Genomic DNA, 18,702 nt, shown 5'->3' with positions numbered 1-18,702 from the left:
TGATGCTGCTTGGCCTGCTGTGTTCATCCAGCTCTACACCTTGTTATGCCAACTGAACCTGCTTGTTATCCTATATGTCCCACCATGTGCCAGCTTCTACTCTACACAGAACCCAGAGACTGATCTATCTAACTTTTGATTTTTTGAATAAGGCTGGACTTATACTAATTTCTCCAGAGAACTGAGTCAATCCCCTTCACTTTACTGTCAACTCAATTCACATATCTAATCTGCGAGGCTGTGTGTTGAATGTTATATTTTCTCACATTGGTAGATAATAAATTCCAGCCTTTCTTTAACTCAACAAAGCTCCTGGTTAATTTGGGTGATTTTAAAATCTAAATACATTTGGATGGGCGTAAGGAATCCACAAGGAAAGTGATTCTTTATAAATTAATCTTGTTGCAACAGACCGAGAGAAGGGTTAAATTAAGAGGAGCCAATTCATCCCTTCTCACCTGGAAGCATGACCATTTGGGATATTCCATCCAGAATAGTAACAAACTGGGGACCTTCACCCATGTGAGGAGATGGGTTCCAAATTAAGAAACAGAACTTCAAAGATGACAGTTTCTACATTCTTACCTGAACCATGTCCAATATACAATCAGCATATCAGACTACAGAGATGAATGAATAACTTAAAGGCTGGTATGGGGCTAATGAATTCCGGGCACTGATAGAAAATACTAGCAGAAGTGAGATCTATATCAATGGAATTGATTTCACCTAAACCATACTGAGGCTTCCACTATTAGGGAAATAGACAGGAGTTTAAAATGAATAATGAAGGCAAGAGATCAAATTGGGCAGGATATGATAAACTGGAGATAGAATTAAGGCCAAACAGACAGTTGTTTATACTGGATATGATATACAGCAAGGGATAGAGTGTCAACTAACAGATGAGACTAAAATTTGAAAGAAAATAAAGGCTGAGTATCCAAATGCACCTAGCAGCTGAAACAAAGCAGATGAACTGAGAGTACAAATCAAAATGAATAAGTATGATCTGGAAACCATGACAGAGACATGGCTGAAGGATGACATGGATTGGGACATGAATCTTTAAGGTACAGGCCATTATAAAATGACTGGAAACTAGGAAATGTGGAGGGGTGGCTTTGTTAGTTAGTGATGTTATTGGCACATTAGAGAGGAATAACATAGGTTTAGGAAACCAAGATGTGGGGACAGTTTGTGTAGAAATGAGAAACAAAAGAAACAATGACAGCTTGTTAGAAAGACACGATGATAATCATGGAATATTTTAGCTTATATTTGAGCTGGAAAAGTCAGATGGGCAAAAGTAACCTTGTTAAGGAGTTCATAGAATGTTTTCAAGACAGTTTTGTAGAACAGCATACTCTTGAGCGGATAAGAGAGCAAGCTGTACTAGATCTAGTTTTGTGTAATGGAACTGGATTAATTAATGATTTCAAAGTGAAGGAACCTGAAGCATCAGTAACCATAATATGACTGAATTTTGCACCAATTGTGAGGGGATGGGAGTTTTTTTTTGAGATTCTTTTAAAATTTTAATAAGGGCAATTATAAGGGGAGAAAAAGCAGAACAGGCTGAAGTGAATTGGAAAATTAGATAAAACATTTAAGAGGATATTTTAGAATGCACAGAATGGATTCATTTCCCTGAGTAAGTAAAGTTCAAAGGGATGGACTCCTGGATTCACTGTCTGTGATAAACCAGAAACATTCAAGATAGTATCAAACTTAAAAAGCATACAACTGCACAAACAAAGGTGGCAGGTCAGAAATCTGGATAGAAGACAAAAGCACAGTATAAACATGACCAAAAAGATAAAACAAAGAGGCAAAAATTAGAAGACATGAAAGCTAGCTACAAATATAAAAACAGACAGCAATAATTTCTACAATTATTTATAGAAGGCAGGAGTTAACAAAGTGAGAATTGGTCCCATAAAAAGGTGAGACTGGGGAAATAGTAATAGAAAATAGGAAATGGCTGATGAATTAACAGGTATTTTCATTGGTTTTCACTAATAAATAACATCCAGGAAGGAGGAATAAATAAGGAAACAGAATGGAGGGAAAATCACAATCAACAAACAAGTGGTAGTGTGGAATTCATTGGAATTGGTGGCTGACACGTGCCTGATCCTGGTACAAATACCAAAACTACTGGAGAAATTCATCAGGTCTGGCAGTATCTGTGGCGAGAAAGCAGAGTTAATGTTTTGAGTCTGATATGACAAGAGTCTTACTATATTTGAAGTGGTAACTCTGTTTCTCTCGCTACATATGCTGCCAGACCTGCCGAGTTTCTCTAACATTCACTGTTTCAGCTTGTCAGCATCTGCAGTATTTTGCTTTTATTTGCCTGTTTCTGATGGTCTTCATCCCAGAACTAAAGGAAGTGGCTGATGAGCCAGTTGAAGCATTGGTTTTAATTTTCCAAAATTCCCATGACTCAGAAATGGCTCAGCTCGGTTAGAAGTAAGCAAATGCAACTTCTTAATTCAAAAAGGGAGGGAAACCAAAAACAAAAAAAATACTACAAGCCAGTTAGCTTAATAGTTGTCACAGGGAAAATCTTTGAAGCTATTATTAAAGAAAATTATAACAGGATATTTTGATATGTTCCACTAATTAAGCAGAGTTGACATCGTTTCCTGAAAGGAAAATTATGTTTCACCAATCTATTGGAGATTTTTGAAAATGTAACACATTCTATTGTAAAGGTACTTCTAGATTTCCAGAAGGCATTTACTAAGGTGCCATATCAAAAATTATTATAGAAAATAGAAACTCATGGTACAAGGGTTAGGATATTGGCTTGAGTAGAAGACTGGCTGACTAACAGGAAATAAAAGTTGGTGTAAATTGCTCTTGTGCAAGTTCACAAGATGTAGTAAGTGGGGTACCACAGGGATCAGTGTTGGGACCTCTCCTGTCCATAATTTATATAAACTACTTAACTGAATGGACCAAAGATTTGTTTGCCAAATTTGCAAATGAGAAAAAGATAGATAGGAAGTTAACTTGTGAGGAAGGTACCAAGAGGTTCTGGAGAGACGGCTAGGTTAAGTGATTGGGCAAAGATGTGACAAATGAAGTATAATATGGGAAAATGCAAAGTTCTGCATTTCGGCAAGAAGATTAAAAAGGGAACATGTGATCGAAATCAAGGGAGATAGCTGGGCTCTAAGATGCAGAGGACCTCAGGTGACCTTGTGCGTGAATTGTAAAAGGTTAATATGCAGGCACACCAAGTAATTAGGAAAGTTAATAGAATGGTAAAATTTATCACGAGGAAAATTGAATACAAAAATAAGGAGGTTACTCTTTAGTTATGCAGAGCACTGGTGAGATTACGTTTGGAGTACTGTGTACACTAACGGCCATCTTATTTAAGGAAGAATGTAAATGTGTTGGAGCAGCTCCAAGAAGGTTTACTGGACTAATACCTAGAATAGATGGCCTGTCGTTTGAGGAAAGGTTGGACAGCTAAGTTTGTCAGGGAAGTAAGAGGTGAGTTAGTTGAAACATATAAAATTCTGAAGGCTCTTGACAGGGTAGATATGGAAAGGATATTTCATTTTATGGGAAAATCTAGAACTAGAGTTCACTGATAAAAATCAGGGATTGTCCTTCTAAATCAGAGTGAAGTACTTTTCTTTCAAAAGACCTGAAGTCTTTGGAATATCTCCCTGAAAAGGTGGTCAAAGCTGAATCCTTGAATGTTTTTATGACAGAGGTAGGTAGATTCTTGACTACAAAGAGGGTGAAAGGTTATCATCGATAGGCAAGACTGTGGATTTAAGGTTACAATCAATTCAGACATGACTCTATTGAATAGCAGAGCAGTCTGAAGGGGTCCAGGGCTCTCTATTCATAAATTCCTCTGGCCCCAAATACCCTTCCTAAAACTGCGGCAAACTTGGGCTGAATTAAGTGGACGTGGTGGGTTTTAGTAAATCAGATCTACATATAATCTAAAAAGGGACACAGAGGCCATCACCAAAATATTTCATTTTCAAAGACTAAGGTAGAACTTGCTAGGCTGCTGCTCCCTTGCAGTACCCTAGACTGTCGTTGGCCCTGACTCAAACTTTTCCCCATTACACTCCTTTCTACTGATCTTCCCCTGCCTATCCCAGTCACCTATTCAGACCATTCCCCAAACCAAATCCTGCCCCTAACCAGAACCCTCCTGATGTCAACTCAGAGGGAGGTACATTGGGACATCCATCATTCCAGTGCTATGATCTTTCCCTGCACCCAAATAATTCTATAGATAGGAATGAACCGATTTTCAGGTCATGACCTATTTTTGTTGCCTTACATTGCAGCTCTTTCCCAATGTTGATTTGACTGCTGGGAAGTTGAAATCCAAGGCATTGTTTGTCATTATGTAGAGATGACTAAAATAGACTTCCTGTTATTCTTCCTGTTTCCTTTTTCAAAATGATCACACTTTTAGATTCATAATACAGGAGCCTTGATCAAGTGTAATTTTATTTTTAAATAACCTATTTTTCCTTATCAGCCTGTTCAAAGATATTATTACAAGTGGAACTTGAAGTCAAGTCCCCGGCCTAGGGAGAGGGACACTGCCGCAGCACCACAAGACAGCCAAGTGTAGCTTTTATATCTCACACACGATGAATAGCCTGCTGCATTGTAACCGGCTGCACATTGCTTGCACTGCAAATCTGACATCTCAGCATATAGAATCACAGAATAACGTCCCAGCTTTTTAGGAGCGACACAATACTCCTGTTCCACTGAAGTCATATTTATACTGGGCTTCTACATGGGTATAACTGTTCTAATCACCAGCATTTTTTTCCAAACGAAAGAATATTAACCATCACCTTTTATAAACGAGCTGAACAGGTTTACCATCTGTTCTAGTTTGTTTCTTTTCTAAGAGAAGGATTATTCATGGTAACACTTGGGCATTAGAACGCTGTGCCTTGATCTTGTGGATTTGACATTCATCACTCTCAGTGGTGAGTCAGCATATCACACAATTAATGTTGTCCATGTCGCAGTTATGCTTGAAATTACTGGGGGTGCTGTGTCACTCACTGATGATGCTGTTGATGTTGCTCAGTGATATTGATGGAGTTGTTGATATCTGGTGCGTTTCCAACTATCTGTAGGTCAAACATGAACTCCGTTCCTTCTTATTGGCTTCAGACCAGTGTCAGTCTCAATGACATGTGACATTGGAGTCTCAGTTTCACCAACAACATTTGAGATTCCAAGTTTTCAACATTAAATCTTGCACACGTACAGTTGGACATCTCAACAGCTCAAGGTGGCAGTTAGCTCAGTGATGGATGAACATCCTTCTACTTATGCACTACTGATTTGATGTCTTCCATCCTCTGAGTCTTTTTGGGGAAGTATCTTGCTCAGCAGAGTCATCTTATTCTTTCTCCCATTAACAGCTGATTTCACATCAGCCTTAAAGTCATAAAGATCCACAGTGCAGAAGAAGTAAATCATCAGGTCTGTGCCAGTCAGAAACAAGCACCTAAAGATACCTTGAGCCTTGTCAGTCAGAGCGACAATAGCAGAATGTTTGAATCTGCCTTTGTTTCTTGGCATTTTGTGAAGGTTTGCTCGACTGTCTGGATGTATCTTTCTATAGACTCATGTCACCAAGGATAATGTGTAATGAGGTGAGGATATTAAACCCATACTATTCAGCCATTTCCTCTGAATCACAAGGGATGAAGTAGGTTCCATTATCTCATATTACTCTTTATACGGTCCTTAGCTCAGCAAACAGAACCTGCACTGCTTTGACACCTGTTGTAGATCTCAAATCTTTCACTTTTCAAATGATAGCAGACTTTGAGTCGTGGTCTACAACTTTGCGTGAATAAATCAGTTCCCACAAATCTGGGTCTAATTCAGTAGCTATCATTCCTATTTCCTGATGTGCGTTTTTGATTTTCTGGCACATTTGTATTCAGAGACAATTACTTCAATGTCTCTGTAGATGTCAATGCAGTACAAAACTTGTCTGGCTCTCAGTTTACACTTCTCTGTTTCTGTGTGGTTTTCATGTATCTTTTGAAGAAGTTCTTTCTGTATCATTTTGGGTTTTATTATCCTGCATCTGGTTCCCTGAACACCATCTTCCAGAGAGATGTTGTCTCTGATAGACCAATATTGCTGTAGCACTGGCTATGGTCACTGCATTCCATCAGACCATTCTTGGATCATTTGCTGGTAGAGCATCCAGAACTCCTTAAATTTGCTGGTGTCACCTTAAAATATACACTGTTCTGAGCACAGGGTGATGGATCATTGCATCCACATCCTTTATCTCATTTTTTCCTTATGTCAAATGAGGTAGGATATCTGTTCTGTGGGTGGTTCACTCGCCGAGCTAATTCATTAGTTCGCAGATGTTTAATTTACCTTGCTGGGTAACTTCATCAGTGCAGCCTCCTATGAAGCGCTGTTGTGTTTGGTTCCCTCATTTCTGGTTTTTCTTCACAGTGATGTATATATAGGGTCTAATGCTACATGTTTATTGATGGCCTTCTTGCTGGAGAACCAAGCCTCTAGAAATTCCTGCGCTTGTCTCTTTTTAAGCTATCCTAGGACCCTGATGTTGTCCCAATTGAACTGGTGATTCTCCTTATCCATGTGAATGAAGATGAGTGAGTATTGGTCATGTCTTTTTGTTGCTAGTTGGTGTTCATGTATTCTTGTGGCCAGTTTCCTTCCTGTCTGTCCAATGTTATGTTTGTCGCAGTCTTTCCATGGGATCTTGAATATCACGTTGGTTCAGTCCATAGTGGGTAAGGGGTCTTTGGTTCGAGTTAGCAGTTGGCGTAGTGTTGACATAGGTTTGTGTGCCACTCTGATGTCCAATGGTCATAGGAGTCTTGTAGTCAGTTTGAATATGTTCTTGATATATGATAACATGATGAGTGTGTCAGGGCGTACTGTATCTTCCTGTTGTTGTTTGTGTGATAGAGTGATTCCGAGTTACTGTAGTGTATTGTTGCTCGTTTAAGTAGTGTTTTTATGTAACTCTGTTTGTGGGTTTTGGCATGGTTGCTGTTGAAATTCAGGACTTTATCTGTGTGTGTGGCCTTTCTGCGTACCTTCGTCAGAAGTTCCCCATTGGCCCTGTGTTTTACCATGCCGTGCAGAAATGGGAGCTGTTCGTTCTTTTCTTCTTCCCTATTGAATTTGATGCTGGTGAGGGTCTTGGTGTGCCTCCTCCAGTTCAGTCCATTTGATGATGATGAAAGTGTCGTCCACGTATCAGATCCATATTTTAGGTTGGATCTGTGGAAGGGCCATGCTTTCAAGTCTCTACATCACCGCTTTTGCTATTAGCCTGGAGATAGGTGACCCCATGGGTGTCCCGTTGATTTGTTCATAGATTTGGCCATTAAAGGTAAAGTGGGTCATGAGGCATAGGCCCAGTAACTTTAGCATGTTGTCTGTGGAGATGGTGTCACTTGGGTCTCGTTCTTATAGAAGTGTTACTAGTGTTTCTCTTGCCAGTGGTAAGTCAATCGATGTGAATAGGGCGGTAACGCCAAAGGACACTATTGTCTTGTCCTCATCTATTCTTGTGTCTTTGAGGGATTTGAGGAACTCAGGATTGAGTGGGTTAACTTGCTGATGAGGTGCTTTAGTCTTCTTTGTAACTCCTTGGCTAACCTATGTGATGGTGTGCCTGGGAGGGAGACTATGGGTCTGAGGTATACTTCTGGTTTGTGTACTTTTGGGAGGCTGTAGAATCGGACATGTTTGTCCCTTCTGGTTTCAATTTTAAGTAGTCAGCTTTGTTGATTTTTCCAGTCTTTTTGAGTCTCTTTAGTGTGTAGTTTATTTTATTACCCAGTCGTGGTTTCGGGTCTATTTGCACTTGCCGCTATGTATTCATGTCTGCTAGTAGTGTCTGCACTTTAGTGAGGGAGTCCTGTTTGTTAAGCATTACTGTCATGTGCCCTTTGTCCGTTGGTAGGATTATGATGTTTTTGACTTTTTTCAGTCCTTCTAGGGCCTTCTTTTCTGATGTGTTAAGAGTGTTAAGTTCGTTCCTTATGGTCAGTGTTGGGACCAGTTTCGTCATCATCAAACGGCCTAAACGAGACACGCCAACTAATAAACAACACTTTCACTGCATCAAATTCACCAGGGAAGAAGAAAAGAATGAACAGCTCCCATTTCTGGACATCATGGTAGAATGCAGGGCCAACGAGGAATTTCTGACAAAGGTACACAGAAAGGCCAAACACACAGCAACCACCCCAACACCCACAAATGGAGTTGCGTAAAAACACTATTTAAATGAGAAACAACACACTGCAGCAACTCGGAATCACACTTTCACACAAACAACAACAGGAAGATACAGTACGCCCTGACACACTCATCATGTTACCATACATCAAGAACATATCCAAGCTGACTACAAGACTCCTATGACCATTAGGCATCAGAGTGGCACACAAACCTATGTCAACCTTACGCCAACTGCTAACTCGAACCAAAGACCCCTTACCCACTATGGACACAACCAACGTGATATTCAAGATCCCATGGAAAGACTGCGACAAACATAACATTGGACAGACAAGAAGGAAACGGGCCACAAGAATACATGAACACCAACTAGCAACAAAAAGGCATGACCAGTACTCACTCATCTTCATTCGTCTGCGAACTAACGAACCAGCTCGGCGAGCCAACCAACCACAGCATCCACAACCTGAGCTACAAATCTACTCCAGCACCGTAGTACCATTCCTCTTCCTGGCTTGTATTTCAGGGTGATATTGTAGTTGTGAAGGATTAAAAAATGTTGAAATTTTGCTGGAGCTCCACATTGATTTTTCTTATCGATCTGGTCCAGTCTTGATGATTCATTTCCAATATGAACCATTCCACCTTGAGTGTGGGGGTACATTTCAGTGGTAGAGCATTTAACTGTAGATCAAGCAGTTTCTAGTTCACATCCAGGTGCCCCCTTGCTGAGTTATCATTTAGTTTAGCCGGTATAGATTTGTTGGCCTGCTGGGCCTCTCCTGTACTCATTGATTCTATGGGTCTATGAAAGATGAATAAAATTTCTCATCTCTGAACATGACTCCTAAAAACTCCCTTTCTAAGTTCTATATCTGATCTCAGTTCACGTTAGTGCTTTGAAGTCAAATTCTCCGAATCTCTTTCCTTTAACAGAGCTGATCCCAGACCTTTTGTAGAAGCATCTGCTTGTAGATCAACAGGCTTCTGTCTGTAGTATGTCAGAATTGTCTCCTTGCACACAATTTCTTTGCATTTTTAAAAATTCCTGTCATGTGACTCTGAACTGGTACTCAGCATTGTCTTTCATCAACTTTCGTAGGTTGTCCAAAGCATAAGTCAGGTGTGTGATACTCTCCAGTTTCCTGGATAAATGCAGCTTCAGCAACACTGCAGAAGCTTGACACCACTCAGGACAAAGCAGCCCACTTACTGACATTCCATGCACCACCTTAAACATTATGTAGCTTCACTATTACCACATGTTTGCAGTAATGTACACCATCTAGAAGATGAACTGTAGCAACTCATCAAAGCTCCTCTGATAGCACCTTCCAAACCCTGACCTCTACTATCTGTAAGGACAAGGACAGGAGATGTATGTGACGTCACCACTTGTAAATTCCCCTCTAAGCCACACACCATCCTGACTTGAAAATATATTGCAGTTCTTTTGTTGTTGCTGGGTAAAATTTCTGGAACTCCTTTCCCAACAGCGCTATGGGCATCCCTACACTCCAAGGACTGTAGTGATCAGGAAGGCAACTCACCACCACCTTCTCCAGGGCAATTAGAAACGGATGGTAACTGCTGACCCAGCCAGTGACACCTACATTCCATAAACAAATGAAAGAACAACATTGGTTTCTTTCCTGGATCAATAATGCTGCGATACTCAAAATCTTTCACAGTATCCAACCATCTCATCAAAACACTCTGGGAAGATTTGTACCAAATCTACTATAAAGCACTGTGTAATCAGAAGCAAGGAAGATTTGTACCAAATCTTCCTTGCTTCTGATTACACAGTGCTTTATAGTAGATTTACTACCTTTTACCATCAGTTGTACATCTTTCAAATTATGGTCTACTGAGATAATCTGTAGCTGTTCAAAACTGCATAACCCCAGGATAGCAGGACCATCTGTTTTAATGATATAGAACATTGCAGTTCATGCCTTTTCTTTTGCTTGTCCCTTTGCTTGGGTTGTTCCTAGCTATTGAATTTCAAAGTACTGATTTAAAACCTCACCTATATATTTCCAGCTCCACACACAGATTGCACTTTTCATTTCTAACGGGCCCTATTCTTTCTGGTTATCCTCTTGCCTCTCTAATAAACCTATAAAGTGCCTTTAAATTTTCCTTTATTTTACTTTCAAGTGTTTTCTTACGCTCTCTCTTCAATCTCCTAATTTCTTTTTTTTAAGTGTCCAGCTGCACTTTCTGGAATCTTTTATTCCTTTGGTTTTTTGAGCACTGGGATGCTGTCATAAGCTTCACTGTTTATCATTATCAAACCCTTGAATCTGTTGATATCAAGAGTTCTCTGGAAATGTTGGTCCTACCCTTCCCCTTAAGGGGAGCATGGTCCTGCATTCTCACTATTTCCTTTTCAAACGATTCTCTCTGCTCTGAAGTCGATCTTCCTAAAAGGAGCAGCTCCCAGTCCACTTTTTCCCAGATCCTGTCTTATCATGTTAAAATCACATTCCCCAATTCAGAACATCCTTTCCTGTCTTTATCCTTTTCCTTAACCACCTTAAATCTTACTGAGTTATGGTCGCTGTCACCACAGAGTTCCCTCCACTAGCACTTCCACCTCATTCCCGCTTCATTCCCTGCACCAGAGATAGTAGGAACTGCAGATGCTGGAGAATCTGAGACAACAAGGTGCAGAGCTGGATGAACACAGCAGGCCAAGCAGCATCATAGGAGCAGGAAGGCTGATGTTTCGGGCCTAGACCCTTCATCAGGTGTTCATCCAGCTCTGCACCATGTTGTCTCTCATTCCCTGCACCACCCGTTCTCTATTAGGATGTTCTCCATGTTAAGTGATAAAGCTCTCCTGGACACATTTTTTAGAATTCCACCCCCTCTAATCCTTTCACACTTTGTCTAACCCAGTTAATATTAGGCTAATTGAAATGCCCTACCATTATTACCTTGTTTTGTTTTTTACACTTTTCTGAGATTTGCTGACTTGTCTGTCCTTCTATCTCTGCATGACTTTTGGGGTCCATAACACCACACACCTCCCGCCCCCCACAGCAATGTCATTTCCCTCTTTTTGTTTTGAATTTATAACTATATGGCTTAATTTGAAGAACATCCAAAGGTATCATCCTTCCTTATTGCAGTAATTAACTCTTTGATCAATCTTGCAATACCACCTCCTCACCAGAAGATCCTACATCCCAAAATGCTGAGCTGGCAGACTTGTCCCTCCCTAAAAACATGTCTCTGTGCTAACAATGACATCTTATCCCCATGTATTACTCAGTACCCTCAACTCTTCTGTTATAGAGTCATAGAGTCCTACAGCACAACCTTCAGTGCAACCAGTCCAGGCTGACCATGTTCCTAAACTAAACTAGTCCCACTTGCCCACATTTGGCCCATGTCGCTCCAAACCTTTCATTTTTATGAACTAATACAAATGTCTTTTAAAAGTTGTAACTGTACCTGCATCCACCACTTCTTTCCCTTACCAGGGCGATTTTTATCAGATTATGGAAAGAAATCTAGTGCATGGTGTTAAATTGGACATTTTTTGTTTCAAAGACTCAGAGCAGGCACAATGGGCTGATTAATTCTCTCTGTGTTATAAGAGCCTGAGATTTTACTTTGTGATGTTTGTTGTCCTGCTACCATTGTGAAACAATGCTGTCCAATAAGATTATCTGTGAAACAGTTGAAACCAACTGTTTTGGACAGCTTTAGTCGCTGATGTGGTTTCTGGTGAAAAGGTTCTTTGATCTAAAAGGTAAAAATAAGATTTCCATTCCTGAATTTCTACTTTTTATGTTTGCTTGCAGGGTAGTAATGTTGCTATTATTGCCGATCCCTGATTGCCCTGGGAAAGGTAGTGGTGATCCACTGCTTCTTGAAGCCAACCCTGCAAGGACTCAGGCAAAACTCCTGCAAATCCCATGGACTGAAAATTGCTTCCAGGTGACTGAGAGGTGACTCTCCCACCAGTTCCCCGACTTCTCACCTCAAATGGCCAGCATTCCAGCAGAGAATAAAGAAAGGCTTAAAGACACTCTGAAATTCTCCTTGAAGCACAGCAACATCAATATGAATGACTAGGAGAAACCTGCGACCAATTGCTCAGAACAGTGTAAGCTTGTCCATCCAGCTTTTGGTCCAAATGCCTTTAGGAGGAGGCAGAGTGGCAGCAGTTAGGGAAAGAAAAGGAAGCAAATCCAGCATTTTAAATCCCAATGCCTCATGGGACACCCGGAACCAAGTGCTCAAATAATGATGGGTCAAGAATCAACTGGTTCGATCTCATCAAGACTGTGACAAAAACTCACAACTCTGAGGAGTTACCATCCTCAGATTAAAGGATAACTAACGGCGATGTGTCACCTTTGTGAAATGCTGGTGTCTAGGTACACCTACAGTGCTGCTAGGGAGGGAGTTCAAAGTGAAGAAATGATGATATAGCATCAAATCAGGATAATGTTCAGCATGAAGGAAAATGTGCTGGTGGAGATTAGTGATTGGATGAGAGGAGTCTTGATGAGTTGCTTCAGTGAATCCCACAATAGAGTAAATACTGCAGCTATTGTGTGCCAGTGGAAAGGGAGATTACGTATTTAAGATGGTGGTTGGGTTGCCAATCAAGTTATATTCAGGATGTTGTTGAGCTTCTTGAGTGCTGTTGGAGCTGCCTGTAACCATGTAAGTGGAGTGGATTCAATCTCACTCCTGACTTTTAGATGTTGCAGGCTCTGGGGGGGTGTTGGTCAGGAGATGAGTGTTTTACCACAAATTGGCAGCATTCATATCTGTGAACATTGGGATCTTATTAGCTCTCTCTTTTTTTCTTGAAACTCAAATATTGTAAAACCTTTTGGTGAGAATCTGCAATGTTCAATGATGGCATTTTAAAGGTTGGAATCACAATCTGAACTGAATCAAACTGAAACTTGCATCAATTGTTTTTTGACTGAATTGTATCCCATTGGCCCAGTTTGGTCTTTCAGGGGAAAGCTGAAGAAGTCACTAACATAAAAATATGAGCTCTCTTTCTTTCTGCACAGATGCTGCCTGCTCTGCTAAGAATTTGCAGAATTCTCTGTTGTATTTCAGATTTCCATCATGTAAATTATTGTATGCTACTATCATAAAATCTTACAGTGTGGAAGCAGGCTATTTAGCTCAAGGAGTCTGCACCAATCCTCCAAAAAGCATCCCACCCTGACCCAACCCTTACCCTATCCTTGTAACCCTGCATTTCCCATGGCTACTTCACCTAGCCTGCACACCCTTGGACACTATGGACAATGTAGCATTGCCAAACCACTGAACCGACACATCTTTGGACTGTGGGAGAAAACTGGAGCATCTGGAGGAAACAGGCATGAGGAGAATGTTCAAACACCACCCAGGCAGTCGTCCAAGGATGGAATCAACTAGATCCCTGGTGCTATGAGACAACAGTGCTAACCACTGAGCCACTGTGCCACCCTGAATCACGGCAGCTCACTACTACCCTCTCAAGGGCAGGTAGAGCTGCCAGACAAATGCTCATCTTGCCAGTGATGCTCACAACCCATGAAAAAAAAATTGTCTAACGAACATGTTTTATATCTCTTAACCAGGAAATATCTGCTTCCTTCAGAAAGAAAATCAAATCTGTGAACAGAGCTCCAGATGTGACCTCATCAAGGCCCCATGCAACTGAAATTTACCTTCTCTTTGACTCCGATCTGTCCGTGATGAAAACTATCATACCATTTACCTTTCTAATTCTTGCTTTGCCTAAATGGAACTTTCTACAGTTCACAGAAAAGGACACCTAGTTTTCTCTGAATGTGAACATTTTCCAGACTTAAATAATTTTTTTTGAAAAATCAGGCTGTTTTCTACTTTTTTCAATAAATTCCCACTTTTCTATGTTGTTCTTCATTTGACATATTCATGGTCATTCACTTAAACGGTAGAAATCTACTTAAAGCCTCCTTGTGTTCTTTTCTGCTTACCTTCCCATCTATATTTGCAGTAAACTTGTATCAATCCTTTTATTGATGTCAGTTATAAGTAGGGATCTAAGCTCTTTGTATTAGTTACAAACTGGCAATCTGCATATAGCCCATTATTTTGCACTCACTATTCTATGTCCATTAGCTAATGCTTATTCATTTTATTTCATGTTCCAGCTTCCTGTATAGCATCTTATTGAGGTTTATTTTCTAAATATGTTACATCCATTAGTTCTCCCTTATCTACACTTAGTCATAATTTTAAAAATATAACACATTTGTCAAACATGACACACAAATAAAATACTGCAGACACTAGAAATCAGAAGCAAAATTGCAGAATGTAGTCAGACTGAGGCAGTATCTGTGGACAGAGAAACAAAGTTAACATTTCAGATTCTAAAGAAGAACCATATTGGACAGAAAAAAAAACTCTTTTTGTCTCCACAGATGCTGTCAGAGCTGCTGAGTTTCTCCCAAACTTTGTGTTTTCTTTTGTACAGACATTAAGCCACAAATTATATATTGTTTTTATTTTAATGGTTCAGATTGTTGATTTTTCATCAGAACATAGTTAGTCAGATACCTTTTCCTTTGCAATGACTCGACAAAGACTCTGCTTGATTATCTATGATTCGCAAAATGCTCTGGTACCATGTTACAAATAAACCATTTTAACATTTTGCCCACTATTGGTGTCAGGTTAAAGTGTAACTTGAGCCTGATCATTTCCCCAAGTGTCCGTAGTCCTTGTCATTTTCAAGAGGTGCTGCAGATATCTATCTCAATGAGTTTCTGGAGTGCTTCCTGTCAATAATACACACTGGCAGCCACACCACATCAGTGCTGGAGGGAAAAGAAATTTGAACTAGTTTACAGTTCCTCATATCAATGCAGAATAATAATAGCAGAAGCATAGTCTGATTTTTCATATGTTAGCATTTTGAATAAGTTTGAAATGCAAATCCAAGGAATCAGCATGAAGGCTCTGCACTCCCATGACACAAGCTACAGAGGCAAAGGACCAAACATAACAATGACTTAAATGTGTACCCAGAGCAGCTGTGTCTTTCAGGCACTGGGAAAATGTGTGGGCTTTTGGTGTGGTAAGCCAAAGATTCAAGGACTGGAGGCTGGGCAGAGGGAATGGAAGGACAGTTTTAGTTTATGTTTGTTTGGAAGCATGTGTTCTTGTGGCTGCAGATTTCTCATGCTCAGCAATCAGTTTATTCCAGAATAGGCACTGTTTACTTCACACAGCACAAACCAGAGCCTGAACTCCTGCTTATGCTGATCAACACAATCTGAATCTATCTCTGAAATGAAAGGAGGGCTGAGGGTCACATCTTTTGTTGCAAGATCTAGATTTATCCGAATGAGGGTATGTGTTAATATCCCAAATCCAAGGCCAGCTGGGTACTCGTCTCTTTTGTCTGCAGCTACACTGTAACCAAGATGGGGAGACGGTAACATAGTCATTGGACGAGTAACTCCGAACACCAGGCTAATGTCCTTGGCGGGTATGGGTTTGAATCTTATCAATCCAGATGGTGAAATTGAATTCAATATCAATCTGGAACTAAAATAAAGCTGGTCCATTTTTTGCCATGTACCTATTGTCAATTATCATAAAAAAAATTTGTTCATTGATGTCCTTTAGAGGGGAAATGTGCTGTATTTACCTGTTCTGGCCTGCATATGACTCGAGACTACACCTATGTGGTTGATTCTTATCTGCCCCCTGAAATGGCCAAGAGAACCAATCCCATTCAAAGACAACAGATGCTGGTCTTGCCAACAATGCCCACATTCCATGCAGGAAAATTTAAAAAAAAATCAAAGCATTCTTAGCCTGACTTCTGCACATCAAAATATTATGAGCAGAAGAGCACGTTGAAAGTACGAGATCCATTTCAGGATGAACATCTTTGTGTTTGTGTGGTCCAACATTAACAAGTAATTTACCTAGAGTCATAGAGTCATAGCGATATACGGTCCAGAAACAGACCCTTCAGTCCAACTTGTCCATGCCGACCAGATATCCTACATAAATTTAGTGCCATTTGCCAGCATTTGGCCTATATCCCTCTAAACCTTCCTATTCATATAGATGCTCTTTAAATGTTGTAATCGTACCAGCCTCCACCACTTCCTCTGGCAGCTCATTCCATACACGCACTAACCTCTGCATGAAAAAGTTGCCCCTTAGGTCCATTTTATATTTTTCTCCTCTCACTTTAAACCTATGCCCTCTAGTTTATGACTCCCCCAACCCAGGAAAAAGGCCTTGCCTATCAATGCTCCTCACGATTTTATAAATGTCAATAAAATCATCCCTCAGCTTCTGACACTCCAGGGAAAATAACCCCAGCCTATTCAGCGTCTCCCTATAATTCAAACCCTCCAACCCTAGCAACATCTTCATAAATCTTTTCTGAACCCTTTCAAGTTTCACAACATCCTTCTCAAAGGAGGGAGACGAGATTTGCACACAATACTTCATAAGTTTCTGAACCAATGTCCTGTACAGCCACGACATGACCTCCCAACTCCTATACTCAATGCACTGATCAATAAAGGCAAGCATATCAAATGCCTTCTTCACCGTCCTACCTACCTGTGACTCCACTTTCAGGGATCTATGAACCTGCACTCCAAGGCCTCTTTGTCCCCAGGACCTTACAATTAAGTGTCTAAGTCCTGCCCTGCTTTCCCTTTCCAAAATGCAGCACCTCACATTTATCTAAATTAAACTCCATTTGCCACCCTTTGGCCCATTGCCCATCTGATGACCATCCCATCGTATTTTGAGGTAACCTGCTTTGCAAGTAATTTCATGCACATTTAACTTTTCAGACATAGGTCAACTAGAAGTAAAGCATTTTGCTGAAAGGGGAAATTCATATGAAAAAGCATATAATTTAGTCCAGTAGAGAAAAGCATTTATGCTCAGGAATGGTGTGTAGGAGCATGAGCTGCACAGGATCAATGTTTCACTGGTGCTTGGACTGGTACAGGATTAGAAATTAAACTGTGTGATAGATCTTGTTTTGTGTGTTGGTGAGAACATGATGGGAGTAAGATAGCAATCAGTTACCTAATTCTGTGGTCTTTGGAGATGTGCAATGATCACAACATGGAACAAGTGTAGGCCTTGCAACAGCTTGAGGCTGCTTCATTGAATGAAATCATTCCCCTTATCAGCCATGGGGTGACAAACCTGCATCCTGTGTGGACGTGTGAAACAGAAATGAAACCCAGGCACACATACAGTTTTACGGTTCCATAAGAGGTGGCAACTTATGCAGGGAAAATGGTCATGTTAATTGACCAAATACCGTCCTCCTGGGGCCAATAGATAAAGATTCTCTGAAACCAAAAATTGTTCATACTGCCTCTTCAGATGCAGATACAGGTAACAGAATCTTGCAACTGGATCACTGCAACACATGAACTCTCCACAATTCAATCTTCTGTTCATTCTTTTGAAATTCTTCCAAGACCTCCTGCTGACAGCCCTTCTCTTTGTTTTGAGAGAACTCTGTTTTGGCAAGGCCTGTTGCTGCTGAGGTTGGATCTATCTATAGTGCTTTACCTATAAACTTAAGGCCACACTATTGTCCCTTCAGGGATTCTACACTTTCTGTGTTTCACCTTGCTGCTGGCTGACTATACTGCATTCTTAGAGGCTGCAATTTTTGGTTAGGATGTTATGCTCTGACTTCATTCCATCCCTAGCTTATCCTTATTGTAGAGTAATAATTCTCTTTATTTACAGAAACACATGTATTATACTGATTACAGTTTGCTAATACAGTTTTTCTCTTTTGCCAATCTTCAAGTTGCGATCATATATTTCTCTCTGCTCTACTGATGTCAGAGTAGCATTACAATTTACATCTTCAGCATTAGAATATCCATTTCCCATTTTACTATTCTCCCTCTCCTTCTTTTAGCAGCTTGTCCAAGTCTGAATGGCCACTGTTTATGGTCTCAGTCACTGTCAATTCCAAACAGAATGCCTGTGCCCATGTCTGGTTTGTCCAGAAGCCTTGAAGTAACAAATCCCTAATCCTAGACTCTCTCCAGACAACACAAATTGTTTCTCTCTATCTACTCTTTGTTCCCCTTAATCTCTTTAAAACCTTAATGAAATTATACATAAACCTTACAAATTCAGGCAATGCAGTCATTGTTTATTGTTAATTTAACCCAGGGAGTCCAGGAATCATTCAAGTAAATAAACATTGCATTCTTTTGAGTCACTGGACCCGAAACATTAACTCTGTTTTTTCCTCCACAGATGCTGCCTGACCTGCTGAGCTTTTCCAGCAACTGTTTCAGAGATAGTAGGAAATGCAGATGCTGGAGAATCTGACATAACAAGGTGTAGAGCTGGATGAACACAGCAGGCCAAGCAGCATCAGAGGAGCAGGAA

This window comes from Rhincodon typus, chromosome 32 (assembly GCF_021869965.1).
Source record: "Rhincodon typus isolate 14 chromosome 32, sRhiTyp1.1, whole genome shotgun sequence".
Taxonomy (NCBI): Eukaryota; Metazoa; Chordata; class Chondrichthyes; order Orectolobiformes; family Rhincodontidae; genus Rhincodon; species Rhincodon typus.
The sequence above is the reverse complement of the archived record's forward strand: the minus strand, read 5'-3'. Positions refer to the sequence as shown.